The sequence below is a fragment of the Mus pahari genome, chromosome 10, assembly GCF_900095145.1.
Source record: "Mus pahari chromosome 10, PAHARI_EIJ_v1.1, whole genome shotgun sequence".
Classification (NCBI taxonomy): Eukaryota; Metazoa; Chordata; class Mammalia; order Rodentia; family Muridae; genus Mus; species Mus pahari.
Genome location: NC_034599.1, coordinates 18945823 through 18953068, shown reverse-complemented (window position 1 = coordinate 18953068; position 7246 = coordinate 18945823).

Sequence of the window (7246 nt, the reverse complement as noted above, 5' to 3'; positions counted from 1 at the left end):
CTAATATTTTTCAGAAATACAAGTATTTCCGGATCACCTGACTGACTATTCAGATTCACCTTTGTTTTTGAATTCTTCCATGTTTTTTTTTTTTTTTTTTTTTTTTTTTTTTTTTTTATTGGATTCAACGGAAAAGATGAAATAGACTCAGATCTGCTGTGAAAAAAAAGATATTTCTGCCAACTCTTAATTACAAAGAGTACCCTCTGTGAGGGCGCCTCACACATCCAGGGAGTGGTACTTCTAAAAAAGGAAATAAGATGCCACCGTAGAATATGATACAGATTTGAATGTTGCTTTCATCCGGACACTAGCAAGCTGTTTAGATATCAACAGAACATCTCACATATGGGAGCTTTAAAATCATCAGAGCTCAGCCTCTGCGTTTCGTCATTCAGAGGCAGATAGTTCTTTATTCTGGAGACAGACTGTATACTACAGAGTGGTAACAAGCTTAGTATGAAATGCCATTAGCACCCTCACTTTCAGATTTTGAAAAGAATATTTCCAGCCATTGTCTGGTTGGCCCTGGTCAAGGATCTCTGCTCCAGAGGATTTTAAAAATTATTTTAAAACTAGCATTTATAAACCCAACAGACCCCAAGTTCCCTTGGTATCCACTATAAATTCTTGTTTGTCTTTTAAATTTTAAATGTACAGATGACCACTTGATTGGGACTGATAAGCGAGTGGGAAAAAAAAATTAAAACGTACTCCACAGAAACAGGTGCCCTTAATCAGAAAGGTAAAGGGCAGCAGTCTCTCTAAGGAGTGCAGACTGTGTGTAGGAACATGGGGTTCGAGACTAGAGAGAGCAGAAAAGGGAACTTTTGGGGTGCAGGATTCCATGTGCAGGTCCATGCTTTGCCCCAAATAGTCTCAAAGTATAAATACTGATGGACATTGGCATATTGATCCTATCACGGGCTTCTGGGAAGCTAACTCTTGCAAGACATGTTATCAGTGTATCACCAACTTTTCAGTCAAGAATTTCTTAGTTCATCTGATATAATGTTTATTCTTGGTTGTCAACTTGGGTATATCTGGAATTCACCAAATCCCAAGAACCTGGTCACGCATGTGAGGCATTTTTCTTGAATGAATTGTTTGACATGGGAAAACGCACCTTAACTCTTGGCCTTCCCTTCTGATGGCAGCCTGTTTAAAGTGCCTGGAGGAAGGAAGCTTTTGCTTCTTGCCTGATTTCCCAAGATCTCAGTGGCAAGTTAGAGGGTGGTTCTGATACTAAGGTCCTGATCCACAATTGGTTCTTGGTAGATACAAGTGACAAATGACTAAGGATGAGGTGGGACAATCAGGAGAATCAGGAGAACAGGGGAAGAAGGAGGCAGAAGCAGCAGGATAAAGCCAACCAGCCATGTGAGGTTTCAGTTGGAGTGACCAATGGCCACTCTATCTGATCATGCCTGGGGTGGCAGGGGAGGCTTAGGAGTACCCAGTCATTGAGTGAGGAAAGGCATTTTATTTTATATTAGATATTTTCTTTATTTACATTTCAAATGCTATCCCAAAATTCCCTATACCCTTCCCCCACCCTGCTCCCCTACCCACCCACTCCCACTACTTGGCCCTGGCCTTCCCCTGTACTGGGGCATATAAAGTTTGCAAGACCAAGGGGCCTCTTCCCAATGATGGCCGACTAGGCCGTCTTCTGCTACATATGCAGCTAGAGACACGAGCTCTGCGGGTACTGGTTAGTTCATATTGTTGTTCCCCCTTCAGCTCCTTGGGTACTTTCTCTAGCTCCTCCATTGGGGGCCCTGTGTTCCCTCCAATAGCTGACTGTGAGCATCCACTTCTGTGTCTGACAGGCACTGGCATAGCCTCACAAGAGACTGCTATATCAGGGTCCCTTCAGCAAAATCTTATTGGCATGTGCAATAGTGTCTGGGTTTGGTGGCTGATGATGGGATGGATCTCTGGGTGGGGTAGTCTCTGGATAGTCCACCCTTTTGTCTTAGCTCCAATGTTTGTCTCTGTAACTCCTTTCATGGGTATTTTGTTCTCTATTCTAAGGAAGGATGAAGTATCCACAAGTTGGTCTTCCTTTTTCTTGGTTTTCTTGTGTTTTGCAAATTGTATCTTGGGCATTCTAGGTAACTGGACTAATATCCACTTATCAGTGAGTGCATAAGATTAGCTGGTGTGTGTGTGTGTGTGTGTGTGTGTGTGTGTGTGTGTGTTGTTTTTGTTGTTGTTGTTGTTGTTGTTGTTGATCTGTGGATCCAAGGAAATCTGGTTGGAGGCTGGTAGTGAAGTCAGCCCAGAGCTGAAAGCAGGGTAGAAAAAGCAGCAAGCTACAATTCCCTTAACTACTGTTACAGCCTGCTTCTTGAAGATTTTGAAGCATACAGAAGACCAGCTGAGACATTCAGCCTCATGAACCTGATGACTCCTAGATTCTCAAGCTTTCCAACGTCTACTGTAGTAAGTGCAAAAGAATAGTTTAATGCTTGAAATAAAATAATAATATGATTTATCTGATAAAAAACGAAAAGAGGAAGTATAAAAGTAAACTTTGACCAATTTATAAAGCAAAAGTTATTAATCTGAATAAATATCACTTCCTTTTAATGAAAGAGCATAATTCATAATTAAGATATGGAACAGTATGAAAGTATAAACCCTTATTTAGGCAAAAACAGAACTTCAAATTATATGAAAACAAAACTTTAACACAAGATTATTTGAAAATAACAAAATGAGAAAATCTACACAATATAATTTTAGCTTTTATCTGACTAATCAATGAAAACAAAATCAAAAAAAGGACACAGAAAATTTGCATAATATAATTGAATTGTGTTAAATGAATTAACATTGAATATTTTAAAGATTGTATAATTGTCGCATGGAACTGTGAAGTAATTGTTTTCTTAAAAAAATTTAAAAAATTGTCTATTAAGTCAAAATGTGTGATCCATTCCAAAAGTTGAAAATGTAAAATCCATGATGTTTTATGGTAAAATCATAGAAATAGAATGCAGAAAAGAGCAACAAAGCAGTTCGTTGAAGGCACTGAGAAAGATCCACACTCTTCAGATGATGGTTCCACGTGACTGTTGTCAACTTGACACAAACCTAGACACATCTGGAGAAAGGGGAATCCTGAGTAAGAAAGTGCTCCATAAGATGGTCTTGTAGGCAATCCTGTGGAACACTGTCTTAATTGATTACTGCCGTTGGAGGAGCACTTCAGATAGTAGCACACCTGAGCAAGTAGCCCTGGTGTGTATAGGAAGACAAGCCACAGGGACCAAGTCAGCAGTCAGCATTCTTCCATGATTTCTGCTTTAACTCCTGCCTCCAGGTCCCTGCCCTACTGGAGTGTCTGCTGAGTTCCCTCGGTGATGGACTATTATTACCTAGCAGTGTAAGATGAAATAACACTTTACTTCCCAAGTTGTTTTTGGTCATTGCTTTTTATCACATCAGCAGGATGCAAATGAAGACGGTGATAAAAATGAGAATGGCATTCTAAGGACGTGTGCTCAGAGTTCTACATACACATCCATTCCAGAAATGTAAACACCTATGATGCTAATGTAAGATCTGCTATAAGTCCTAAGCATAAGCATAGTGTTTCTCAGCATAATAACACATAGACCCCACCAGACTCATTCTGAAGCCTTTCCATGAACTTAGTAAAGACTCAGCACAGAGTCAGGGCTGGCAAAGAGAAGCCAAGGGACCACTATTATGCCTGGAACTGAGAGCTCAGGGCAACCGAGGAAAGACAATCTTTGAAGAGAAGCTCAGAAGTGCAAGGGATTCTCATCTAGACAGGATTGTAAATTCTGAGCAAACTGTTGTTAGAACACAGAATGTTAGGAATGCTTCATCCATGTTCTTGGAATATATACTAGAATATGCAACTGGCTTCTAAAGGCTGCAAGTAAAATCAGAGCATGTTTTATGTAAATTTCCTTGGTTGGCATTAGCATGCAAGATTTGACTGGAAACTAACACACACACCGATGCTATGGCAACCAGAAAGTGGATTCTTAGGAATCCGTTATTTAAGCATCAGACTTGAAATTCAAACAATTTCTTAAAATTTTATTTGCTATTTATTATTTTGGCTGAGCATATGCACATGAGTGTAGGTGCATTTGGAGAGCAGAAGAGGGTTGGATCCCATAGAGCTGGGGTAATAAGCAGTTGTAATTCACCCAACACGCATGCTGAGAACTGAATGTGGATCATGTGAGCAGTACAAATTCCTAATCACCGAGCCAACTCTAAAGCCCCCAGAGTAATTCTTAAAGATAGAGTTGGTCCCTTTTTCTTTTATATTCTAGAATGGAAAGAGTTTAATTTTTAGACAAGCACATATTTTTCTCTTTAAAATTTCTCTACACTGAAAGAAGTTAACAAAGAAAGAATTCAAGTTTTCTACCAATAATAATAATGTTATTATTAATTTCTGTATTTAATTAGTTATTTTAGAGCTGTTTGCTGCTGAACTAAGATGAGAATGTGGACTCTTTAGTGAGGGATATAGGAGTAATTGAAGCCAAACTAGGTTTTGTCTGTTATTTGTCACCCCAAAGTACCTGTATTGCAGACTTGGTCCCCAGAACAGTATCATGATAGATGGTGGGAACTTTAAGAGAAGAACCTAGGGAAAGGCCTTAGGTCATTTTGGACATGGCTCTTTGTGGAGAACAAGGTCATCTTTAGATCTTAAGCTTTCATGAAAATTGCATTTAAAAAAAGTATTTGTTACAAGATTGAACATGACTTCTGGTTTGTATTCTAGCATTCTGTATTGTGTGAACTCTCACTTCCATATACATCCCAGTCATGATGCCATCCACTGTTACAACCCCTCACCTTCAGAGTCTAACGGCTTTCTGACCCCAAAACTGAGCTAATTAAAATTTATAAAGGTCCCTTGCCATAGCTATTTTATTATCAAATCAAAATTGACATACATACAGATCCCAGCACGTGTGTGCACTCTCACACGTGCACACACACACACACACACACACACACACACATGCACACACGCATACACACATAGACTTTGTGGTCAATTTGGGGGAAATCTAAGTACAAATGAGTTTTTCTGTCATCTGCGGTCATGTTAGTTGTGGAGAAAACCAGCTAATTAAGATTGAAGTCCACTATGAGTAGATAGCTCCTCCAAGCTTGGCACAAAATGAAGCCCTTTACCAGCAGGGCTTCCCCTGCTCTGACATTTTCTGAAGATCCTGACTCCCCACATCCTCTATCTGGGAAGGGTTGTGTAGTCCTTGGCAGACCTACAAACTTCCACTTCTCCCCAGTAAAAACCTGCCCAGCAAGTACCTGTGATTCCTGAATGCCTCTCTATACACATGAGCCACTCACAGAGCTTTATGCTAGGAGAACAGGCCACACACACACTTACTTCCAGTTGGCCAGGATCCTGCAGAACCCCACCCTTTCTGAGCTCTGCTTCATCCTTCCAGCCTAGTATGCAACAGTATCTGGACACCCTGAGAGGGAGGAAGCAGAGGATGCTGAACCACAGCAGGACCCCAAAATACACATCACAGTTAGTAGCATGGTCACCCTCTCTTCTACACAGACACACCCAGGTGTCTCTGTGTTGATTTTCTGGGCCTGCACAAAAATTACTACAGACTGTGTAGCCTGTACAATAGAAACTCATTTTCTCACAGTTCTAAAGAGTACAAGGCCAAGGTCAGGGTACTGTGGACCTCTCTTGTCTGTCTCCTGAGCCTGTAGGTGGCATCTGCTTGCTGTTCTTCACGAACATTCTATACACACACATCCTTGGCTCTTTTTAGTATTTTATTTTCCTTTCATATTTTACTTTTAAAAAAATAGTAATAACACCAGTCTTAGTGGACCAGGGCCCATGCAATAAACTTGTTAACCTTAATTACCCTCTTTTAAGGCCTGATCTCCAAACACTGTCCCATTACTAGGTGTGAGAAGAGTTGGGGCTGCAACATGGTGATTGCAAAGAACACAAATTAGTCACAAACGCCTTCCCAGGCTAGACTTTGCTGAAGGAACTTGTATGGAATTAGGAAGAAGTTATTAGAACCACTGTTACTAGGAGTTTTAACTGTACCGTTGTGGTGCTTCACATTCGTATGGAATCAGGAAGAAGTTTATTAGAACCACTGTTACTAGGAGTTCTAACTGTACCATTGTGGTGCTTCACAGAGGTGTTCTTCACAACCTCCTATCCAATGGGCAGGCCAGGTTCCTGAAAAGCACAGCCATTTCTCATAATTCCATGACTACCCTATACTTCAGGCTAAAGTCACTAGTGTCCATTTTTGGTTTTCTAACTGTGGTCTGTCATACTTCCAGCATAATGGAACTAACTCCCTGGATGCCCTGGACCTAAAGTTATAGGTAGCTGTGGTCATCCACCATGGATCCTGGGAACCAAACTCACGTCCTACGGGAGCCACTGAGCCTCCTCTCCAGCCACTCAACCTTTTGTTTGAAATCTAGAGATGCCAGGCTTCATATCATATCTCACCCCTTTCAAACCCCTCCGGAACATCCATTGTGGTACAGGAAAACATACATCTAGCTCCCCCTCCAACCCAAAGAAAAGTGACTCTTCCTCTATCAGTAGCCATCAACTGCATGTCTCCTTGAGTAGGAGTGAAACCTCGGGAGCCCCTTCATGTAGCAATTTTTAACTGCCTTGACCTTCCGTGGGTCTTATGGAGAGAAGCAGAGCTGATGTATGTTCCTTTGTAAGAGAGCACAGTGAACCCACCCAAGCAAACCAAGCCGTAGGTTAAAATAACAAAACAAAACAAACAAACAAGCAAAAAGCCCTGTTCATTGGGGAATAAGCTGCCAGTCTGTCTCATTAGAATACACAGAAGCATTCTGGTGCAAAAGGAAGTGAATTTTGTAACAGTCAGTGGGGGGTGGAGGTAGAATTAAGCTCTTTAGGATAATCATGAGCTAGATGCGTTTTGCCCATGCTAGATGACCGTTAGTGGTAGCAAAGGAAGTAGTGTCTTTCCTGACAAACAGAAACCTACAACAGTTAGGGTTCTCAGGAATGCTAAGTTTAGGTGTCTGTTTATCCAGTAAGAATCCAGCCTGGATTGGGCCAAGGTCATTATTTTAGGACATTGTCAGCAGCACTACCGATCTGGGGCCTGCTTTGTGACCTAACAATAGCCACAGGTCAGCTCCTCTCCTCTCCTCTCCTCTCCTCTCCTCTCCTCTCCTC